Here is a 25814-nt window from a genome sequence, read left to right on the forward strand (position 1 = left end):
CTTTAAGACTTTATTAAGTGATAATCACCACTTAATCTTAACTGTAACTTTTAACTGGAGAAATTAGCAAGCGTTATAAATGGTAGTTGGGCGCCAAAAAAAAACCTGCCATATTCCAATTATGAGATTTAAGATGCAATTTTCAGATTACACAGAAAGAGTTGTACGAGGTCCATGAATATTCACGTAGAAATGGTTCACAGTTAATTCTATTACACAGAAAATATGAACATTGTTATCTATAACTATGCTCTAGCACAGGACTGAAGTTAAATTACAGTAACCTTGTGCTACCTTCCTTCTACTTAGTCAGTGTTGCCACATGGCTACTCTGTATCTAAATAAAAATCTGCAAATGGGCAAATACAACTTTTTGCATTACTATTTGTTAAAATAAGGTACGAACTAAGTAGAGTTGAAAGAGATTGAATGTAAATCCAAAGATTTTTTGAATTCTTAAAAGTCTGATTTCGCTTAAGGGGGCGCTATCAGTACACTGAAATCTGGATCTAGTGTTATCGATAAAGTGATTTTCTCATCTACTCTTCAGTAAAATGCTGCTTTAATTTATGCATTTTCCTAAAAACAACGCTACTGAGATTCTGTAAGGATTGCCAAAAAAAATTGTGATCAATATTAAGCAAAAACTAATACTTGTTAGAAGCAGACAAGACGGAAATATTTGTAAAACATATGATCAGGAGAGGTACAAGAGGAAAAGGGAAGTGGGGATGTTTATCTGGATGCTTCTACGAACATGATTCATCTTATTTCGGCTAACTAAGTAAAGTTTGGAAACTGTATGATTACTCTCTGTTGCCGAAAACTCAGAGACAAATCTGGTCAATAAAGATGTGCTTAGAAACTTCGAAAAGCTCGACTGATTCTAGCTTTTCAAACCTGGCCAGCTAACAATGTGGAAAAGCGATACTAGTCACTCTGACCACGGCTCAATTTCAAAATCTATCGTAAATCGTAGGCACTCCTTAACGGCGATTGATTCTTTACCTAACTGGTATGAGTGACTATATCATACGAACGTTTTCTTTCAAGTGTCATATTAAAAAGAAAAAAAATGCATCCTCTTAAATCTTTGTACATTTTTAAAGAGAAAAACATTCTCATTTTTTTAAAAAGATTTTTCTAAAAAGGGAAAATCTACTTAAAATGGGCTGAAAGAAGTTAACTGTAACTGTCTCCTTAAGTCCAGATTGGAAGATAAGCATCTCTCTCCCTAACGGCAACTATTTCCCTTAGTCTAGTTTAGAAAACTTGCGCCTCAACTGCCACAATCCTTTCTTAGTGACTCGCGGAACCCATACTAAATCTGTCACTTTATTTTATGCTATAGAGCAACTCTAAGTAAAATGTGTGAACAGAATTTACTGAAAATAGGAACATTTTGGAGATTTATCTCAAAACAAAGTGTTGAATCCATTTCAGGTGGGGCTTAACGTCCAACCACCAAATTAGGTGTCGTGGACGGACGCGACTAGCAAACATACTTTACTGTAAATTTCTCGTATTAACCATTAAATAAAATCCAAGACCTAGACCAGGGGAATTGAATCCACTAACCAACAATACATCATAGCTTTGCGGGATTAGCCTATAACCGCCTAACTTACTTTACTATAAATTTCTCATATTAACCATTAAATAAAATACAAGACCTAGACCAGGGGAATTGAATCCACTAACCAACAATACACCTTAGCTTTGCGGGTCTAGCCTATAACCGCCTAACATACTTTACTATAAATTTCTCATATTAACCATTAAATAAAATACAAGGCCTAGACCAGGGGAATCGAATCCACTAACCAACAATACATCTTAGCTTTGCGGGTCTAGCCCCTATAACCGCTCGGCTACCGTGGCGCCTAAGGCTGGAAACATAGTGGAGCGGCGAGCAAAGCGGCGATGATAGCGAAGAGCGAAGCGGCGAAATCAAACACAAGTTACCATATGGGACCGCGCATAGTGGCGAGCAAAGCGAAGATAGAGCAACTCTATCTATTTCTAGTTTTTGTTTTTGCCGCTTTGCTCTTCGCTATCATCGCCGCTTTGCTCGTCGCTCCACTATGTTTCCAGCCTAATCCATTTAATTTACTAGTTACTTCTGATGGAAGGTTTTGATCTAAATTAAAGTCTGGTTTCTTTGGTGAGGCGCAATTTAAAATTGGTTGCAGCTTTTTTTTTTTTTAAAAAAAAAAATTTCTGGCAAACCTCTTTTTCTGTATTTCATGGGATCTGAGTACGCAATGCTTCCTCTTCGTAACGGAACCTGGAAAACTGTACATGAAGAACGTGTTTTTTCACCGGATTTTTTTTTTTTGTTAATATTGTCGATGGAAGCTTTAGACGCTTCTAATGTCCTTGTCGTTTCCATTAGTCTCAACTGTCTTGTCTGAGATACTCACCTACCTACCCAACCCAAGCAGAGGAGTAGAATGTCTACGAACCGCCTAGACTCGCAGACAGACACACAAAGACCAAAAGTACAAGTCGCTGCCGCCACATTGTACCCGCCCCCTAAATCAACCACTTCTCCCTTACTTACCGCCCAAGGGGGTGGTCGATGGTGGCACCGCGCTTCAAACCCCCATCCCGGTAGTAGATCGTGAGTCTCCCGTTAGTTCGGAACTAATTCTTCTTACCGCTAACCAACGGCGAGGGGAGAACCAAAAAAAAAAAACAAAAAAGAAGAAGAAGTAGATGAACGATTTATTAAATGAAAAAAAAAATATTATTTCCGGTTCGTATTTTATAATCGTGCCCGTAACATTATTTCTTAGTTTGATTCGTGTTTTTTTAAAATATAATCTGTTGTTTATAAAATCTTTTCTAAAAATGAATTAAAATTTTATATTGAGTTTGTGGAGAAAATTTTTATAATTATTTAGTTTCAATTGTTGTCGAACACTATTCAATAAAAAAGTAAGTACAAAATTTCAGATTATAAATTAATTATTTTAATTAATTCCTTAAGTTCATTAAACGAATTTCCACTTCCGGAAGCGATAATTTTTATTAAATAATATTTAGCAAAAGACCGAATATTGTAGATCTTTTTTTAGATGAATTACTGTTATTCCAATTGTCCCGTTTGTCCCATTCGTCTGAACCAATCGAACAAAAATCTGGTAACTCACACGACTTTTGCTTACTTAAAGATTCTTAACTTGAAAAAAAAAAAAATCAATCTACAAGTTTTAAAACTTATTAATGAAATTATCTATAGATTCTAAAAGAGAACCTAAAAACTGAAATGACACTTTAGACGGAACTCAAAATTCGATCTCAAAATGGCCCACATTTTGGGGAGGGTGTGTGTGTGTGTGAAATCATTGAAATAAAATTTATTGATCTAAATTTATGTAATGAAATTTAAAAAAAAAAAAAATCTATAAATATAAATACTTCGTAGGGGGTATTTTCCAAAAGAAAATCACAGAAAAAATGGAAAATCAATTCTTTAAAGGTGGTATTTCCGGTTTTGGAATTCCCTATGAAATTCTGAATTTTCGTAAATAATTTTTTCTGAACTTTTGTATAAAACTTAGGACCGTATATAATACTGGAGAAAATGGTACTAACTCTACCCCCAGAAAAGTGCCCTGAATCGACTTTTTTTTCCCCCAGGATACAATAAAATGTAGCAAATAGTTATTTCGACCACAGCAGTTTTTTCGACCAACTGAAAACAAAAAAAAAAAAATAAAATAAATCGATACAGCAAAGTGGCAGGTAAAAATTCTCGACTTTACTCGCCAAAAGTTTAGAAATCGGATACGATGTAAGCATCTACGTAAATTAGGATATACAAATTTGGATCTTCCTGAAAATGTTTAGCCTGAATTAGGCTGACCCCCCCATATGGTTCACCAAGACAGACTTAGATTTCTACTACAGCCACTGTTCTGGTTTTTTGTGGGGGGATCCTTAAAACTAATATTTCCGGTATCCTAAAAAAAGGTATTGATATGATCGTGATAATTCCCTAGTCCATGATAACTTCCCCTCTTGAATGAGGAGGTCGAAGTTCTCCATACTAACAGAGACAGAGAGGGAGAAAAATTAAAATTGAAAACGCCGATCAGCTGTTTGCGTACTTAAGTTTACCCCCATTTATGAAAAAGCAGCAGTTAAACTTTCCACAAAACCCATTCAAGTCCACAAAGTATCATATTTTATTATTATAATTTTCTCCTTTTATAAATAAAACTTCCAAAGTTTATGGCAGCAATTAAAGTTTTTAATTACCTAACATTGTAAGGAGTACAGAAGAGAGGTTTCAGAGGGTAAAGGTCAAAATGCATTTCTGCAGTATATCAAGCTCATCCGAACAAAGTTAAAACCGATTAAATGTTAGCTTTTTTTCATTTTGTCTAATGAAAGCTTTTGGTTTTATTGCATTTTTACTACGTATTATGCATTTTTATAGGCATTTAATTTGAAATTATAAAAAAAAATATATTTACATTTTATCACTGGCCATATACGTGATTATTTAATGTTACTGCCCGCACACTTGGAAATCTGTTTTTATCAGTATCAGTTCATAGTTGGCAAAGCGAATATCCGGTAAAATCACCTGGAGAGTACTCCAAGCTTTCCATATTTTAATTGACGATAGTGACTTCCGCTAATTCAAAGAAACTAGTCTTTAAAAAGGAAATTCTAGCTCAAGTGAGAGGCTGCGAGGAGGGGTAATTTTTGGATAAAGTCACCCCCCAATGTGACCAAAGTAGCCTTACCTTAACTTGTGCGCGGTTATTTTCAAGATTGTACTTCTAGTTAAGAAATTGGGATGGTTCAATGATGAGTATACACCCTTCCAAACTATGAAATCCTAACTGGCATTTAGGAGATAACCTTTTCCAGGTGTTAAAATGTGCTCCTTTCCATCAAATTCCAAAAGAAAGGGAGTCTCTGATAACCATCTAAGCTTCTTAGAAGCTTCACAACAATATCTCCAGCCCGTCTTAGGGTACATTCACAACGGAACTGTGAGTATAGATGATAGCAGAGATGGTAACTGATAGAGTAAAATGTAATCGCTGATTAGTGTGCGGAGCTGTGATACATGCAATATGTCGAGTAGTGAAGAAGAGTTTTTATGTTCAGCAGTAACGAAATGGTATATTTTAAAGAAAAAACGCTTTAGAAAATATCATGTACATCCCATAAATAAAAAACGAAGTACTTTGGGTGACTTTCACCATTTACGAGGGGGTACCCAAAAATAACCGGAATTGCGTTGCCGCGCATGGAGCTTATGTAGTACGTATTTCTGCCGCTAGACGTGTATAGCGCAATTCCTTGCCAGTTCAGTCCTGCCTGTGTTGTCTGCCTGGCTTGTACTGTTCATCTGCAGTGATTGTTTTTACCAGCGCTGTTTTGTTCTTTTTTCGTTTTTTATGATGGCAAGTTTAAGTGAACAACGTGCAGCTCTGAAATTTTGTTTTCTACTCGGCAAAAATGCTGCTGAAAGTGTTTTAATGTTGAAAACAGCTTACAAAGATGACGCTATGGGAAAAACTCAAGTATACGAGTGGTTTACTCGGTTTAAAAATGGCGACATGTCGATTGATGACAAACCTCGTTCTGGACGTCCATCAACTGCCCGAATCGACGAAAATGTTGAAAAAATTCGAGAGCTGGTGTTCACAGACCGTCGACAGACAATTGATCAACTGTCAGAGAGTAGTGGGTTATCTTGGAGCTCGGTTCAGCGAATTTTAACGGAAGATTTGGGGATGAAAAGGGTTGCTGCCAAGTTTGTTCCTCGAGTTCTGACTGACAATCAAAAAGAACATCGAGTTGAAAGATGTCGTGCTTTGAAACAACAGCTTGAAACTGATCCAGACTTTCTGTCAAAGGTCATTACTGGTGATGAGTCATGGTGCTATGGTTATGACCCAGAAACAAAGCAACAGTCGAGCCAATGGAAGACGTCATCTTCACCCCGACCAAAAAAATGTCGTCAAGTCAAGTCAAACATCAAAACAATGCTGATTTGCTTTTTTGATGCCAAAGGCGTAGTCCATTCAGAGTTTGTCCCCCCAGGTCAGACCGTCAATCAAACCTTGTATTTGGAAGTTTTGAAAAGATTGCGCAATAGTGTTCGCCAAAAAAGACCCGATTTGTGGCAAACAGGAGACTGGTTCTTCCACCACGACAATGCATCTGCATACACAGCCATCTCTGTTACTCAGTTTTTGGCTAAAAATGGCATGGTTCCGCTGCCCCACACACCTTACTCGCCTGACCTGGCTCCGTGCGACTTTTTCTTATTTCCACGCATGAAAAAGGGCATGAAAGGTCACCGATTTGACAACATTGAAGAGGTCAAAAAAAAAAACGAAGAAGGAGCTGTCAGCCATTTCTAAAGATGACTACAAAAAATGTTTCGAACAGTGGAAGCACCGGTGGGACAAATGCATTAGTTGTAATGGAGAGTATTTTGAAGGGGATAAGGTTGTTCTGTAAAAAATTTGTAAATAAATAGCTTTTAAAAAATAATTCCGGTTTTTTTTGGGTACCCCCTCGTATACTCAAGGAACTTAGAAATTATCCGGATCGTTTTTTTTTTTGAATATGTGAGGATTGGTCCACCCACATTCGACGATATTTTAGAAAAAATAAGGTCAAAATTAAGAAAACGGAAAAATTGTCATGGAAATCCTACAACCATAGAAGAAAAACTAGTGATTACCCTAGGTAAGTAACGGTTTTATTGAAAAAACAAATAAATACACATGAAAATAAATGTAAGCACGATTTAAAAAAACAAAATATTGTTTAAAAGTAAATAATAAAATTATAACCAAAAATAATGAGTAAAGACAGCACTAATTAATTTTTCTACGTCCATTTTGAAGCTCCAATACTGGAGTTCAGCTAGCAGAAAAATGAAAAATTCAATTCTATCATCTATGCTCGTTTATACCAGCGCGTATGAGTCACTAGTCGCAGCTTCGTTGTGCACGCTCACATAAGAATGTACTAGGTTATTCTATAAGCGCTGATGCATCACTGCTATCATCTCCGCTATCATCTATGCTCACAGCTCCGTTGTGAACGTACCCTTAGTCAGTCAGGTTGGACTCGTTACTCCTAGAGTACTGCGGACGCTCCAGCTTTTACAGGCCGATAAGATTCCTTACATTACCGCTTCCTTCCGGGGGTTGTGACTTTTAAGGGACCATAATCCCTTCTTACAGCTTCTCTGCGAGTTATTACAACTACCCTAGGAGATGGTTCCAGGGAGTACACATATTTTATTCCAGCATCAGTTTGATTTTTGTTTTTTGTTTTCTTTTTTTTAATTGCGTAACGCCGTCAGTTAGGAAGTGAAATGGAGTTTCGGCCATCTCAAACGAAACATCTGCGGGTGCCATCGTTTCGCAGATGCTGGAATAAAATATGTGTACTCCATGGAACCCTCTCAAGTCATGGGAGTTGTAATTGGCTTGCAGAGAACCTGTAAGAAGGGATTATGGTCCCTTAAAAGTCACAACGCTCCCTGTCACAACCCCCGGAAGGAAGCGGTAATGTAAGGGAGCTTATCGGCTTGTAAAAACTGAAGCGACCGCAGTACTCTAGGAGTAAAAATTGTTGTGATGCTTTCTAGATGGTTACCAGAGAATATAGACAGACTCCCTTTCTTTTGGAATGTGATGTAAAAAAAAAAAGGAGCACTTTAACACCTGGAAAAGGTTATCTCCTAAACGCTAGCTAGGATTTCATAGGTTGGATGGGTGTAAAGACATCATAGAACCATCCCAATTTCTTAATGCCCCTGTCTGTGAAATTTTCCCCAACCTAAGTAGGCCATGATTTTTTTTAATCTTCATAATTGCATGCATAGGGTCAAAATTTTGGTTAGGCCAATCCATAATAAAGTAAGGAACTATTTCTATCCCGAAGGGACTATTCATTTTCCTTTTTCTATTTTCTTTAACACCCATAATTTTCCAAGGCCATTTTCTTTTTTTTCTAGCCATTAATTTTTTCTTACTTAACAATAAATACTCATTGGTGGAACTACTTCTAAAAAAAAAAAAGAAAAGATCTATATCCGTATAGTTATGGTTCCACACTACAAGTTGTTGGGCCTTTCTATATATAAATTAAGGGTATCCAGGAATTATTACTTGTATTTCTGTACTAATGTGTCCCCCTAGGGCGGAAAACTAGACCCAAAGTCTCTGGAGATGGTTAGATGTCCTGAAGGATACATTTCTTTCTTCTCCTTTCTTTTTTTTTTATTTTTATTTTACAAACTCCTTTATCTGAGTCCTGCGAAGCTAATATGTATTGTTGGTTTAATGGGTTCGATTCCCTGGTCTAGGCCTTGCATTTTATTTAATGGTTAATGAAACAAATTTACAGTAAAGTATGTTTGCTAATCGCCTTCATCAACGACACCTAATTTGGTAGGTTAATGTAAAGCCCGCCTGAAAAAATAGGCGATTACTTTACTTTTAACTCCTTTATCTGTATGGTTTGTAGTTATTTTCGTGAGGATATCTAAGCCAATATCCGGAAAAGAAAACGAATTATTGCCGGAGGTTTAAACTTGTGTACTAGTTTTAAGCTTTTAATTTTTTTTTCTTTAAAGTGCAGTAGCCATGGTAACAGAGAAAGACGGTTTTCTCACCTGATTTTTTCCACTTTCTCTTACTGCTCGCGAGAATGATGCGGGAAGATTTTTGATTTGCACATAAAATTTATGATTTTTTTAAAAATTTGTATTATACAGATTTTGATATTTTGTCCATTGACAATTAAAGATCATTTTCTAAAAAATAAAACATCTTATTTTCCCTATTCCGTTGATCTTAATATCGTCAAATTTAGGTCGCTATAATTTTCCCTTACTAATTATAAGAGGAAATCAAATTTAACTTGTTGGTTAAAACAAATTTAATTTCCAGTTGGTTCTTTTAAAAGATAAAATCTTCGACTTCCTTTTTATTTCGTATTCCCAGAAAGAAAAAGATTATACTGTCACTTGGATGGTGTAAAACTTCGGCTTGGATTTACAAGCTAAAGCAGAGTAACGTTTTCTTGACAAACAAATAGCTGTGAGAGAGACAGAGCGAGTGAGGGGCCTGAGTGGTTGAGGGGTAAGGGAGGATAGATAGACTGTGTTAAAAAGTGGTAAAAGGTAAAAGAAAACCATAATGGCTCTTTCTAAGAAAAGACGCCTTTATTCTCATCCACCATGCTGTAAAGTGGCTATAAAAATGTTGCTCAGTTTGCTGGGAATAGAGTTAGCAAAACTCACTTTTACCAACCAACAACAAAACTTCCGTCCACAATGGAATTTCTTCCGGTTTTTTGGGGCTACTTAAATTAGGAAAAATAAAATACAATTGTTCTGGAATAAACAGACTTTTCTCTCTCTCTCTCTCTCTCTCTATCAGGATATTTTAACTGGGATCTAACTGTTGGCTAGTTACTAATCGGGAGGATCAGTAAGGAAAGAAAAAAAACAAAAAATCTGTTCGAATCCAGCAGCTGGACCTTAAATTATCTCTTGCTAGGAGCTCCTACAGGGTCCAGTGATGGGCACTGTTCGTCTAAATTCAAGAGAATACCTGTCCCAGCTAGGAAAAGTAAAGCTACAGCTGAATCCAGAGAAAACTAAGATCATGGTGCTAGCCAAGGAAAGAGGAGATCAAGGTTAATGGGACAGAGATAGAGCAGGAAGAAACCTTTAAGTATCTGGGCGCCCATCTGTTCCCCCCACTCAAAAAAAAAAGGTACTCTGGATGAAGAGATAAATGGAAAGAGTGGTTACCGCAGGAAAAGTCTTCCAGGCTTTGATGATGCAAGCTTTCTCAGTAAAGCCCAGAAGTCTCCCAAAAATAGCCGTCTATAATGAAGACTATGTTCCTGCCGAATACTTGAATACTCCATTGAGTTCTGGACCATGACAAAACGGCATAAAAGCGCTATCCAAGCTATGCGATATTTGAGAAAAATTTGAGGAGAAAACAAGAAGGTATAAAGTCAAAAGGAATGTGCATATTAGGAGGAATTTAAAAATTAAAGCCCGCAGCAGAGATTGTAGCAATGCAGCTGCGTTGGCTTGGCCAAGTTATGAGAATGGAGAAGTGGGAAGTCTAGCGAGCGACAGATTCCAGGAAGACAGGAAGACTAAGGAGAATTTAGGGGAACAGTATTTAGGGAACAGAGGCTGAGAACAGTGAGGAGAAGGAAAGAGATGGGCACAGGATAGGGACGAAGCTCTGCAGGCCTTCAACACCGCTATACTGGTAAAACAAGAATAAAGACCAAGAACTCCTGTCCAGCAGTGGTGCCTGAAACCGTTTCGCTCTTACAGGGCATTACTTGAACTCAGTACGTGAAAGTAAGCTTACTTCACTTGTAAAATAAGTGAATTACTTGGAAAATTCGTCCAGGAAAATTGATGTACACGATTTTCTAAGTAACTACTTACTTTCCCCATAATTACTACTTCAAGTAAATACTAATAGTTGCAAGTAATACTTAAATAAATTAAACAATAATTAACTATAAATGTGGGGAAAATATTCTATGCAGCAAACGATTCCCTCTGCAATCCCCACTGACTTTTAGAATTCTAAACTACGGCAACAACATATTGGCCAGCCTCACAATCAAGCTAACTATAAAATTCTAGTAAATAACATTACTATATTATTAACAGTAATAAATTTAGTAATAAAATTTCCATTTTACTTTTTATAGTTGGTATTATATTTTATTGAAGTGGAGTATAGTAATAATAAAAAGAAAATGAACTGTTAAGTAATGGCTAGAAGTAGGTACTCCATTTGCTAGCTTACATGGTTTATTACGATTATTTCTGAAACATGAAATATACGCGGTGAATATTTAACAAAATGAGCATCTTTAGTGGAATATAAAATCTTTATTACGTCTAGGCTCAATGGACCAAAATAAATGGTGTCAAAGAATAAATAAATAAGTGAGTAACGAGCAGTTTAAGTTGGGAGAAAATGGCTGTAAAAGGACCAATAAAGCTAGTTGATAACCTGTTTTTCTTCCACTTTCTTTAATTCCAAATAAACGGGAAGAATTGCGTTCGTAAACGGAATTTTCACCAGGAAATCCATCGTTTTTCCTGAAAAAATATCAGGGTTTGAACACTGTATTTGCTGCATTTTATGGGATTCATTGTTGTTTTGACGCTCACAATTCTTGTAATAAATTTAAATATATTTTATCCCTGTATCCTATCGACGTTGTAGAACAGAGGTGGAGCAGTGGATTTTTGAAGGAACACCGGAAACGGTGGAGATCCTTCGGGCTGACTGCCGTCAGGCTAAGGAAATTCTTAGCCTATCAAAAACGGTTACAGTTGGTTTTAGCAGGTCCCCCGGATCCGGCCAGTTGGTACAGGTGTTGAGTGGACATAGGGAATTTAGCGTACCATCTTTTCAAATGCGGCCTTATCCAGTCGCTGCCAATTTGCGCTGGCTGTGGTGAGTCCCCAATGAGTCTGTGCGGCACTTTGTGGGAGGTGTGTCCCGTTTATTCTACTAAAACTAGGATTTCTCGTCTTCGGGGAGGTTAAATGTGTCTCCCTACCGGAGATTGTGGCATCTGGTAATCTTTACCAGAACTTTCTAGGTTTATTCCAGTTCACTGTGGCGATTGAGTCGCCATGCTCCCCTAGTGTCCTGTTACTACTTTATTAGTTTATTGTATTGGCATCTGGCAAACTTTAGCCGGATGTTTGTTGTTTTAAAACCCCGGTATCTCTGATGAGATGAGGGGTGGGCGGGGAACAATGGGAACCATTTTGGATTGCCTGCGTTCCTTCCACTTTTTTTGGTGGAACTGCCCTTCTAATACAATCTACAATCTAAAAATATAATAAATTTATGGTTTAAAGGTAAACCATTTTTTAGAGAGAGACGATATTATTCTATTGGAACTATTTTAGGCAATTTTTCATTTTTTTTGAGATATTTTGAAAACCAACAATTTTTCTAAAGACTCAATATCCCCATATTTCTAGTGAAAATGAAATTTTGGAAAATTTTATTGGACGCAATACTATTAAGGGAAATTAAAAAAAAGAAGGTCTTCTTAATGAGCTTTCTACCCAGGAAATGACGTGTATTAGATAAATCTAAACGATCAGATTACCTAGCCATATCGGTGGCTAGGTCACGGAGGTAGAATAAGGTTTGTAATACAGTGGAGAGCCACCCATAAACGGAAGAGTTGGTGGCACAGAGGACAGGATATAAATTACATATCATTTAACATGACTTGTTTCTATACGTCACGAAGATGTTCTAAGGAACAAGCCAGCAAAACCCTTTAGACATCCGCCCCCATTATAAATCAACTACAGTCTGTCCTGTGTCTTTTTTTTTGTTTTTGTTTAAACCTTGCCGCCTCCGCCACCGGCGGCCTCCCGCCATCTGCCTCTGCAGCTGTTCGATCGAACATGTATCTAGCAATTGCCACGAAGAGATGATCACGCGATCATATCAAACTTGATTTTCTGATGGTAAACTAACTTCCTGTAATAACTTGGCGCACGCACTGGTTTATCCCTTACGATGGCCGTATTGTTGATCCTTAGATAATGACTGTTATAAATTAATCATAAAATATAAAAATTAAAAAGCAATGCGAATATTCCATGAGGTGAGGATTTTTTATTATATATATTATAATATATGATTACCATCATGTTATACTTAAACTGATTCTTTTAATTAAACTCAATTTTTCCCCTCCATTTTTTTTTTAATTACCGAAAGTAAAACGTAATTTCCACAGGATGTAAACATTTTAAGGTTTTCTAAATATGAAAAAATCTGCTGTGAACACCCACACGACTTTTTCTACACTTTTTGACTCTGCGGACTACATGATGGATGAAGGTCCGCAACCGGTCAGAGATACAATAAAACATGCTCGCTATCTTGATAATCCAATATATTACCCTTCATACCCGTAGGGGGAAGTGGACTAGCCACTTCTTCAGGGAGCTTGGCGTCCCTGCGGGTATCCCAGTCTAACAACACTTCAACACTCACACTGACACCCCTTATCACTCACACACTACACTTAGGACCTGCAGAGGTAGTTGATGTGTGCAGCTACTTGGGTTTAGCGAACCCACAGGTAAACTCGAGCTCCCCACCACACACACTCATTTACACCTTAACATTCACACTATACAGACGACTACACACACTGCACGAACAAGGACACGCACTCGTCGAGAGTCAGAGTATAAATATCTCTCCCTCGCGGGCCGTGGCGAGGCTTTGGGGCTAGGGTGGAAAAGAGGATCCTGGGCATTGAGGGAGACGTTGACCTGCGGGCAGCTTATCCCAACACATGTCTTTGGCCTCGGCTTCACCCAAGAGCTCCACCTGGAGGATACCCCTACTTCAGGAAATCGGCTAGGGAATACTGTCTCAGACAGGTTCCTAGGGGTAGGAAGGGGGTCACGGGGGCACGGGTCGGTACCTGGTACCGGAACGTTGTCTTCCGTGGCACCTGACTATATCAAGGTTTGATGGTCCACCCGGACAGTAACCGGGTCCATTTGAGCGTCCGTGGAGGCGGGCCCACGAACCTTGATGAACCCCCTTTTGATTATTATGGATAATCAAATTAACCCATTAGGGCCTAGCCCACCCATTCTCCCTATCCAAATCCCCAATCCCTTACCTCTTCCAAATAATCCTCTCCCTATACCTCTCTCAGCTCCTAACCAGCAACTTCCTGACCATACGTTCCCCACTTCCCATCCTTCTAATCTCCCAACAACGACCATTAATACAAGGCAACGACAAGGCGAGGACATGGACATCTCTAACGGAAAAACGGTATCTGGTTTGCAGTTCACCTTGCAACCATTCGGCCCTTCTTCCCCGCCAAGGAAGAAAGCCAAGGGCGGCAACAAGAGTCAGGTAAGTACGAGTAATAAATTTATAGATTTTGAAGAGGACAACTGGGGAAGATTCTTTGTAGTTAAAAAGAAGGAGGGTACATTCTTAAACGAGTGTTCCTTTAAATTGCATAAATTTATTAAAAGTATAGTGGGCAAGACCAAAAGTGTTAAAAAACTCAACGATGGTTCTATTTGTATAGAAGCGGAGAACCGTATGCAAGCAGCAGCAATCTTAAATTTGCAAAAATACATGGATGCTGAACTTGAGGCTGGTCCCCATAAGCGACTAAATAGTTCGCAGGGGGTAATTACTTGTAGGGATTTCTTAAATAGCACGGTCGAAGATATAAAAGAGGGTTTGGCAGATCAAGGAGTAGTAGAGGTGAGGAGGATTAAGAGAAGGCAAGATGGGTCCTTAGTGGACACCGCTTCTCTTGTTCTCACCTTCAATCGACCGAAACCGCCACAGTCAATAGATGCAGCGTTTTATAAACTAAAGGTGCGCCCGTACATACCATCTCCAATGAGATGTTATAAGTGTCAAAGATTCGGGCACACCTCAACGCGTTGCAAGGCTCCAGAAGCAGTGTGCACATGTGGAAAGCCAACGCATGATGGTGAATGCACACCTCCAATAACCTGTGTAAACTGTGGCGGAGAGCACTCTGCCAGATCCTCTGGGTGTCCTACATTAGTAAAAGAAAAGGAAATTCAGAAAGTTAAGACATTGCAGCAGTTGCCCTACCATGAGGCTAGGGCAATAGTAGAAAGTGCTGCGTACGCTTCGAGTGCAATAACTTTTGCAGAAAAATTGAGGGCACCCATACCAGTGGCACACTCAACAAGCTCCGCCCAAATTCAAGGGCACTTAATAAAAGGCCCCTCCCCTGCCTTAAAGGGGACAATTGTAAAAGTGGGAGAAATCCCACCATCAACCACCTCCCCTATTTTAAGGGGAGTAGTTCCGAAGGTGGGCTCGACCCCACCATCAAAACTAAGCTCCCTTCACAGGGAGCCAGTAGCCTCAAGGCTACAATCAACTGCTCCCACTACTAGTGGGAGCGACATAAAGGTGGGGTTAAACCCGCCTCAAAATGCAACCGCCTCTAAAGGGGAGTGGAAAGTGGTCAGTCCACCTAAACGCTCCCTGAGGCGGAAAGTAAAGCCGGTTCTGCCTCCCCCCTACCCTACTAGGACTAGGGGGAAAAAATCTTTAATGGAAGGACAAACGTCCTCCAAATCCAGTGTTCGCTCCCCCAGGAAGCAGTGGCTTCTTATGGGGACGGACATTGAAGCCTCAGAATCGGAGGGGGGAAATGCCTCTGACAATCCTCCCAGACGAAGAAAAAAGGGTTGGCCCAAAGGCAAACCCAAGGATAAGTGTGCCACTGAGTAAATGCATTGTAATGTTAAACTATATCACAGCATCCATGTATTTTAGCAGCTATTTCCATATTTTGAATTTATTTTATAACATAATGGATAGTAGGTTACCTTTATTAAATATTTTAAATGCAATAGATATTAAAAAGATCCTGCCAGGTTTTATGTTTGGGAAAAATCATGATGTTTGAGTCCATTATACAATGGAACATGCGGGGCTATACTAGTAATAAAGAAGGACTACGCCGAATGGTGGCGGAATATCGTCCTTTTGGGTTGTGCCTCCAGGAAACGAAGATACGCCCAGGTCATATCATTCACATACCTGGGTACAAAATATACAGTCATGAGGTACAACCTGCCCCAGGTGGGAGGGCGCACGGTGGTGTAGTCGTCTGTGTACGGGATAATATCCCTAGCAGGCGGCTTAACCTACAAACTAATATACAAGCTGTTGCCGTGCGTCTAACTACACCACTACAGATCACGTTAGCTAGCATATATCTGCCAGACATCTATTGGCGTAGAAGTGATCTGGAGAATCTGCTCTCGCAGCTCCCTGCCCCGGTGTTGTTGATGGGAGATTTCAACTGTCACAACACCTGGTGGGGTTCGGCTGGGACTGATGCTCGAGGCAGAGCTCTTGAGGAGATTATAGATAATAGCAACCTGATGCTCCTCAATAGTGGTGAAGCAACACACTTCAATGCACACTCGGGAGGCTTTAGTGCAATTGACCTGAGTGTTGCAACTCCCACCATAGCAGTACGTCTAGAATGGACCACACTAGACCATTTATATAATAGTGACCACTTCCCAATCCTAGTATCGAGCTCCATCTCCAGATCCGACTTTGTAATTCCACGGAGATACGACATCAACAAGGCGAATTGGCCTGCTTATGCCGCCAGAGTGGCTATACCACCTCCTACAGGAAATACCACTCTGGATAGCGAGCTGTTTGTCAAGGCCCTGGAGGAGGCATCTGGTGGTTCTATTCCGAGAGCTGGCGGGAGAGTCCCACGAACCCCCGTCCCATGGTGGACCCCAGAATGTAGAAGCGCCATAGCAGCTACAAAGCAGGCCTTAAATAGATTTAAGAGGTATCCGACGGATGAAAATCTAATAAACTTTAAAAGACTGAGAGCCAGAGAGAGGCGTATAATTAATGAATCAAAAAGGGCAAGTCTCACCTCCTACGTGTCGAAGATTTCCACGTCAACGACCTTGAAGGAGGTGTGGAGCAAAATAAAGACTCTCTCTGGCGGACGCAAAACCCCGTCGATACCAATATTAAAAGTCAATGATGTCGTCGTTACCGAGCCGCGAGAGGTAGCTGAGTCCTTGGCTGGTTACTTTGCACAAGTTTCCAGTTCACAAAATTACTCGGCAGAATTCCTCCGGCGAAAAGGTAACGTGGAGCAACAGCCACTCGACTTTGAAACCGCTATCAATGAAACTTATAATGAACCGCTAACCATACATGAATTAGAAAATACCTTAAATAAATGTAGAGATTCTGCCCCAGGTGTGGACGGAATCCCATATGCTATGATTCGAAATTTGAATGCAATTGCGAAAGAAGGCCTTCTCCAGTTATATAATACCATATGGGAGACCGGCCAATATCCTGATGGTTGGCGGGAAGCAATTGTCATACCGATCCCTAAAGAAGGAAAAGACCCCAGCGATCCCTCCAGTTACAGACCCATTTCGTTGACCTCTTGCTTGAGTAAGGTCCTCGAATCTATAATCAATTATAGATTAGCCTATGTATTAGAAACCAGAGGACTTTATAGCCAGCATCAAGCGGGATTTCGCAGACATCGTTCCACGTTGGATCAAGTGAGCCACCTAGAGGTCTATATGCAAAACGCATTTATGCGTAGAGAGCACGTGCTGGCCGTGTTTTTTGACCTCGAGAAGGCTTATGATACAACGTGGAGGTATGCGATTCTGCGGAAGTGTCACGAATGGGGTCTGAGAGGGAAATTACCAAAATTCCTTCGCGGATTTTTGGAGTCACGAAGGTTTCGAGTGCGTCTGGGGTCAATACTCTCAGACCAGTACCATCTGGAAAATGGAATACCACAGGGATCGGTTCTAAGTGTCACACTCTTCACGATAGCGGTCAACTGTTTAGCCGAAGTTGTAGGAGATCCCCTAAAAGTATCATTGTATGTTGATGACCTTGCCATTTATTTAGCAGGCAAGGACTTACACGAGGTTAATGTACTCCTACAACAGGCGACAGACAGAGTGGCTGATGAGGCCAAAAGGAACGGGTTTAAGTTCTCTAGAACTAAAACGGTGTGCCTACACTTTTGTCGCTTAAGACATGAGCATAATGCTCCAACGTTATACTTGGAAGGCACACCCATTCATTACAAACCCAACGTTCGTTTCCTGGGCCTCATTTTCGATACTAAGTTATCCTGGCAGGATCACATTGACTACGCTAGTAAAAAATCAAGAAGAACCCTCGACATAATAAAATTTTTAGGAAGCTATAAGTGGGGGACGGAGCGGGAAATTTTAAAACGTATTTTCATTACGCTCACCCGTTCAAAATTAGAATATGGAGCCCCGGTTTATAGCTCTGCGCGCAAGTCACGCCTGAAACTACTAGATAGAATTTATAATGAAGGAATTAGATTATTTACAGGCGCCTTCCGAACCAGTCCATTACAAAGCCTCTACGTAGAGTCAGGGATGTTGCCACCCCAGCTCAGGAGAGAACAACTCACCCTGGCCTACGCAGCCGGAATATGGGGGAAACGGTCTCATACCTTGTACCCCGCCATATTTGAGAGCCCACATGATATGGAATTTCGACACCAACGCACGCGGACGAGGCCCCTCGGGGTCCGGACAAAGGAAATTTTAGCAGCGGAGGGCATCGAGTTAGGAGAGGTTTTGAATTGGGGTTTTGCTCCTCACCCTCCCTGGCTATTGCCCTCTGCAAATGTCCGCATGGACCTGGCAATCCACAAAAAAGAAGAAACTCCCCCCGTTGTCTATAGACAAATGTTATTAGAAATTATGAATTTTTACTATGACTCCCGACCTGTCTTTACGGACGGGTCGAAGATGGGCAACGGTGTGGGTAGCGCTGTGTACACAGAGGGAGTTACCCTTAGTTGGACACTCCCTCATTATGCATCGGTGTACACGGCCGAGTTGTATGCTATATGCCAGGCCCTAAAGCTAATAATGGAAAAAAATCACAATAAAGCGTTGGTGTTAACTGACTCACTAAGTGCAGTCATGGCTCTCCGGGATAAGTTCTTGACCGACCCGTTGGTCTCCAAAATATTTTATTATTTATCTGAATTGCGTTCACGTGGACAAAGGGTGACGTTCGCTTGGGTCCCGGGCCACATTGGTGTGTCCGGTAATGAACACGCGGACGAGGCGGCCAAACGTGCCGCCTCTACAACTACTGATGAAATCATCCCTGTGCGTCCCACTGACCTAAAAGTGTATATGAAACTTCTAATAAGAAATAAATGGCAAGGGCAGTGGGATCGCACAAACGAAAAATTAAAAGAAATCAAACCACGTGTTTGGAACGCTACAGTCGAGAACTACCCGCGGCACGAATCTGTGATTTTGACAAGGCTAAGGATTGGACATACACGTGTGACACATGGGTACCTCCTCATTGCCGAAAGAAGGCCGAGGTGCCCGCGATGCCGAGAAAGGCTGACAGTGTCGCACGTGTTGGAAGGGTGTCAGGCACTGCGCAGCCAAAGAGAAAGAGCAGGCCTGCCACATGACAAGCGCGCGATTCTTGAAGAGGGTTCTCCCTACATAAGGAGGCTATTTACATATTTAAAACATATTAATTTATATTGTAAAATCTAGGTTAAGAATTAGGTTAGTTATAGTTTAGTTCTTTTAAAGGGGAAAGGAATATCGAGTACTTTCCCCTTGTGTGAAAAGTGGTGTGAGTGTATTTATTAGCGTGAATGTATTTATTGGCGTGAATGTATTTATTGGCGTGAATGTATTTATTAGCGTGAATGTATTTATTGGCGTGAATGTATTTATTGGCGTGAATGTATTTATTAGCGTGAATGTATTTATTGGCGTGAATGTATTTATTTGAGTAAAAGTATTTATCAGCAAGAATGGTGTATGAATGTTTAGGATAGATCATAGTCCGGGGTTGAAAGAAATTTTATAAAAGTATTTCAACCCCTCTAGGTTAATTTTTAGACTAAGTTTATTTTAGAATGTGCAGGAAAATTTGTTTAAAGTACTGCACATTACCATAGTTCTAAGGAAATAGCCTCCTTATGGTAGGTTAGGTTTAGTACTTAGTTATATTAATAATAACACTTTTGGTCTTGCTTTGTTACCTTTAGTTGATGTAGATAGGGGAAGGCACAAATATATTCCACTCTCCCCCTCGTCGACTGGATCGATGGTTAAGAGGGGATGAGTGGGATATATTCTCCAACATACCTGGGCTCCACCCTACCTTGCTGAGCAAGGTGCAGTATGTGGAAGCCCGAAGGTACCGCGTGCCGACCCAGCTCTAGTGGATAAAAGAAGAGATAAGACTAAAATGATTAGGGGCGCTAATGACCTCAGCAGTCGATGCGCCAAAAAAAAAAAAAAAAAAAAAAAAAAAAAAAAAAAAAAAAAAATTACCCTTCATTGTGGATCTAACTACATTTTTTTTTCATGTAAAATCATGTTACTCCTTTATCGATATACATGAGCCTGTTCACTACAAGAATCGATTAACTCCCACTTTTTTTTTTTTTTTTTTTTTTAGAAATATCTTAAATTTAAAGTATCCAAAGCAATTGGTTCAGTTATAGATTTTTTTTTATGTTTTGTAAAAAAATTTCACCAAATTATAAAAGATTAACACCATTAAACGGACTAAAAATTCTGTGGACTATTCGCCTATTTTTTCAGGCGGGGCTTAACGTCCAACTACCAAATTAGGTGTCGTGGACGGAGGCGACTAGCAAACATACTTTACTGTAAATTTCTTTTATTAACCATTAAATAAAATACAAGACCTAAACTGGGAATCGAATCCACTAACCAACAATACATCTTAGCTGTGCGGGTCTAGTCTATAACCGCCTTACTTTACTATAAATTTCTCATATTAACCATTAAATAAAATGTACACCTAGACCAGGGGAATCGAATCCACTAACCAACAATACATCTTAGCTGTGCGGGTCTAGCTTATAACCGCCTAACATACTTTACTATAAATTTCTCATATTAACCATTAAATAAAATGTACACCTAGACCAGGGGAATCGAATCCACTAACCAACAATACATCTTAGCTGTGCGGGTCTAGTCTATAACCGCCTTACTTTACTATAAATTTCTCATATTAACTATTAAATAAAATCCAAGGCCTAAGACCGGGGAATCGAACCCAGTACCACAATACATATTAGCTTTGCAGGTAACTTTGTGGGCTATTGAATAATAGATAATTTATTTTAGAAGCCATTTTGATTCAACTCCAATCCTCTAATGTACTCGTAAATCGTTGCAATAATTCCACCTCAAATTCTGAATGATAATGGTAAATTTATTCGAATTTATATTATAAATGGGATTTTAAAAATCGATGTACATTATTTCATCGCATTTCTCCACTTTTTCGATATAGCCAGCAATGAAAAGTTTACTCTGTGATTTTTTAAAGATATATAATATAATCATACGTAGAGACCATTTGTTCCTGTTTTTACAGAATCATGAATCCTAGTTTCCTGTGAAAATTTTCTTTCTTCCTTTAAAAAAAGGAATAAGGGGGGGGGAAATAATCCTTTTACAAGGGGATTTACAGCTTGTTGTTCATATTTTCATATTATAACCTGGGACATTTATACTGTTATTCTGGAGTCGCAAGTTAACCCAAAAGGTCACACCTTGTACACTAAACTAGACTGGCCAATTAGATGAAATATATTTTCACGAACAGAGTATACTTTGGCGACGTGTTAAAAGAGTTTTCCTTTGAACAAGGTAATAACCAGGGGGCCAAATCACAGCTGTGACCTTTATCCTGCAATCTCAGACTTGGTTTGCTTTTTAACCTTTTTTTTATTCGTTTTTACTCTCTACTAAATTAGAGCCGGAACTGTAATCATGCTGATTTTCGATTCTTAGTTGTTTTTTTTTCACCGGATGTATCCCTTTTTTTTCAGGACCCTTGAAACCCGAAAAAAGTGGGTTTTTACAAATTGGTATTTTCTTTTAATAATTTATGAAAGAATAAATTCTATTCAAATTAAAAGAAATCCCCCTCCCAAATAAGCAATAACCGAGAACCTTTTAGCATTACGAATTGAAATAATACATTTATTTAATTCAGGAAGTTAATAAATAGTTCAAAGAATTCGGAGGGAGAAATTAACTCAAGTTTTTCGTCAGCGCCGACCATATTAACATAATTTCTCTCGCTTTCGAAGTTGTAAATTATATGGTGTTCCAGGTTTGTCTCGGGGAAACTTTCTTCACAACAACAGGAAGCACTTCCGTCTGAAAAGATACTCTCTGGTTCTTCCTGTGCGCTCCACATCAAGCTTGCTGTAGCATTTTTTGAAGGGAATTTCTTCGTGGTACTTCCGTTTTCCGTTTCTCTCCACTCTTCCACTCATGACGTACACACTTCCTGTTGCATTGCTCTTGGGGTGTGTGTGTGTGTGTATCCAACGTAATTCAAAAACGAATCCAAAAAAAAAAGAAGAACGAGCCAAAACTGATGACGCCACAATCATGTGTGGAGAAGAATTCTCGAAAACGATCTTAATTTTCTTCAAACTGGGTTTACGAATTGTAAATACGTAGATCCAAAACTTATATTTAAATAAACAATTTATTAATACAATATTTCCAGCAAACTCGAGAAAGCGCATTTCCGATTGAAACTGTAAATTGATAATTTGCACGACTACAAAACTTCGTCGTATCAAAGAGTAAGTGAAAATACGATTGAAGTAGAACCGTATATTAGTTCTATCTAACTAATTTTAACAGCATAAATATCAAAAGCATTCATTCCTAACTCTGTAACTTTAATAGTTCCAGTTTAATACGCTGACACCGTCAATTCCAGTTCAGATAAATTGGCAATCATAAAGCGGAACTTCCCGTGGAAATTTGTAACTACAATTTTAGCCCAACAAATTGGATAGTTTTAGTTCTCCATTTAATAGAGATATATTCCTAGATATAGTACACCCTGACCTTTCTAGCATTACAATCCTTCTCTGTTACATAATATAAATCCTAATTTGCAAATTCAAGGATAAACAATATGGATTACCTGGAAATCCAGGAAATGTTGTCCATCAAATCAGGTCGATTTATGTGACTGAAATACGATGTCAGGTCGATAAACTTGCGAGTATTATAACTTCGTGCTGTTATCGTCCTGGTAAATGAAAATAAGCTCATCCCACTTTACATCCAAAGCCCCCACCCCGTGCTTTCCCAATTTATAAACGTGGCATTCTTGTAAAGCTAACTTAACAGTAAAGGAACTAGTGCTTAAAGCAAGATCGCGTTCGTTTGGTGTAAACTGTATTCCTAACAGTTGTTCTTAGATCGTTCTAGCTGTGCATGCTCTTGATCGGTAGCTTATACTTTGCTATTAATGTGGTATGTTAAACTTACTTGGTAGCCGTGTACATTTGACAGATAGTGCTAGGTCTGAGTACAGCCTAAAGTAAAGTAAAGCCTATTTGTTCAAGCGCGCTTTTCGTCTAACTGTTGTCTTGGACGGAGGCGATTAGCAAACATACTTTACTACAAATTTCTCATATTAACCATTTAAATAAAATACAAGACCTAGACCGGGGGGGAATCGAATCCACTAACCAACAATACACCTTAGCTTTGCGGGTCTAGTCTATAATCGCCTATCATACTTTACTATAAATCTCTCATATTAACCATTAAATAAAATTCAAGACCTAGACAGGGGGAATCGAACCCACTAAAAACCAACAATACATCTGAGCTTTGCGGGTCTAGTCTCTTATCCGCTAGGCTATCAAGGAGCCTTTAAGTGAACGGTCTTGGACGGAGGCGATTAGCAAACATACTTTACTACAAATTTCTCATATTAACCATTTAAATAAAATACAAGACCTAGACCGGGGAATCGAATCCACTAACCAACAATACATCTTAGCTTTGCGGGTATAGTCTATAACCGCCTAACATACTTTACTATAAATTTCTCATATTAACCATTAAATAAAATACAAGACCTAGACCGGGGAATCGAATCCACTAACCAACAATACATCTTAGCTTTGCGGGTATAGTCTATAACCGCCTAACATACTTTACTATAAATCTCTCATATTAACCATTAAATAAAATTCAAGACCTAGACAGGGGGAATCGAACCCACTAAAAACCAACAATACATCTGAGCTTTGCGGGTCTAGTCTCTTATCCGCTAGGCTATCAAGGAGCCTTTAAGTGAACGGTCTTGGACGGAGGCGATTAGCAAACATACTTTACTATAAATTTCTCATATTAACCATTAAATAAAATCTCCTTAACAAAAACTTACAGTTTAAAATGTTAAGTATAAGGGTTGATTAAACGCCAAAAGGTACACAAATCAGCAAGCACCCAAAATTTCATTAATTCTTCATTAATATTTAAGTAATTTTACTGCATTAATATTCATTAATATTTTTTAGAATTTATTAGATGTCACAGACCCTTATGCTGGCCATTTTCGTCTACAAAATATATGTTCAAGTAGCACTGTAGATTGACTGTAATATCTAGTTATTTATAATAATTAAACTGTTAATTACAGGTTAAAAAGAAAAACGTTATAAAGAATAAAAAAAAATTATGAGGCTAAAAAATTCAAAACCTTTTTTAAAAAATTCTTACATCAACTTACATCAATGATTTTATTTATTTATTTTTATTTTTAAATAAAAATCGTCGGTTTAAGTTCATTCTTCGATTAAAGTAATTGTTATTTTATGTAGTAGTCAAACGTTTATAATAATAGGTAATAATTATCTGGCTTTATCGCAAATAATATTGTTTTCTTCAATTATATTCTCAATCTAGATATTCATCCCACAATGTTGTATATATGTAATATAAAATAAATAAGATATGCATATTTTTAGTACAGCTAATTATTCCAGTATTTTACTATAAGTAAAATTAGGGGGACTAAATTAAATTACAATTGAGAAACAATAATTGTTGAATAATCTACTTGTTATTAACTGTGTGTTATTTGTGCTCACGAATATTTCGGTAAGACGAATTCAAGACAGTAGCCTATTCTAACTTTGTCTTTTTCTACTTTAACATGCATGTACGTATATGTGATTGATCATAATTATAACAAATAAATATTATAAATGAAGTGGCCAGCATAAGGGTCTGTGACATCTAATAAATTCTAAAAAATATTAATGAATATTAATGCAGTAAAATTACTTAAATATTAATGAAGAATTAATGAAATTTTGGGTGCTTGCTGATTTGTGTACCTTTTGGCGTTTAATCAACCCTTATACTTAACATTTTAAACTGTAAGTTTTTGTTAAGGAGATTTTTGTACCTTTTGGATAGGTTTTCCTTTTCGTCTATTTTGCAAAGTTACATATCTGCTTTACAGATTTTTTTAAATTTGGAATGAGCAATTCTATCATTATAACCTGAAAAGGTGTTAAGTCGGAACCGTAACTACCACTGGAGAGATCTTTTTAAAGAATTATTATAGTTGCGGTCCCCCAAACCATGCTCAATAACAATTTTTTTGAAAAAGCGTTTTGAATACCATAGGAAGGTATTTGTACTTAAATAGCAATATTAAACTGCGATTTCAGTACTTCCTTTTAAGAGGAGTAAGAATAATAAACTGCGATTGCAGTACTTCCAGAGCAAAGAGGCAAAGATTTTTTAATCGAACGACAATTCATTGATTTAAATCGGTTCACTCATTGATAATTTAAACGATTGCAGTACTTCCTCTTAGTAGGTGCAAGAGCGTGATAGCACTTCACAGCCACGTAGAGGAGCTTTAACCACTTATTCGGGCTGAATTTTATCAAAATCGGAATAAGCGTTATAGAAATATTGGTAATAATAGTTTTAGAAAGGGCCTTACTTGGGTGGGGCAAACTCCCCTCCTTATGAGGCACAGCCTCGAGGCTTTTAAAGTGCAAATCTGTACAAAATTTCGATTCGAATGACACTTCATTCATGAAAATCGGTTCACGTGTCGATAATTTGAAACGATTGCTATACTTTCCCTTAACAAGAGTAAGAGCTGATCGCCGCTTTAATGTTACGTAGGAGAGCCCTAACTCTATCATCCTACCAAATTTTTTCAAAATCGGGCCAAGATTTACAGAGTAATTAGAAATAATAATTTTGGAGGGGGCCTTACATTAAGGGGGCTAACTCCTCTCCCATTCGAGGTACAGCGTCGAGACCC

The 25814-nt window shown here is 38.5% G+C and overlaps 1 protein-coding gene across 1 annotated transcript in view; it reads left to right on the top strand.

The window, feature by feature from the left end:
- Positions 1–2605: 2605 nt before the first annotated feature.
- Positions 2606–25814, top strand: part of wake (ankyrin repeat and fibronectin type III domain containing protein wide awake) — a 532593-nt gene continuing 509384 nt past the window's right edge. The window contains exon 1 of the mRNA XM_074139711.1: positions 2606–2940. The gene's annotated coding sequence lies outside the window, so the exon portion shown is untranslated. The remainder of the gene's footprint in view (positions 2941–25814) is intronic.

This window comes from Rhodnius prolixus, unplaced genomic scaffold (genome assembly GCF_049639745.1).
Source record: "Rhodnius prolixus isolate KJV_2025 unplaced genomic scaffold, Rpr scaffold_6, whole genome shotgun sequence".
Taxonomy (NCBI): Eukaryota; Metazoa; Arthropoda; class Insecta; order Hemiptera; family Reduviidae; genus Rhodnius; species Rhodnius prolixus.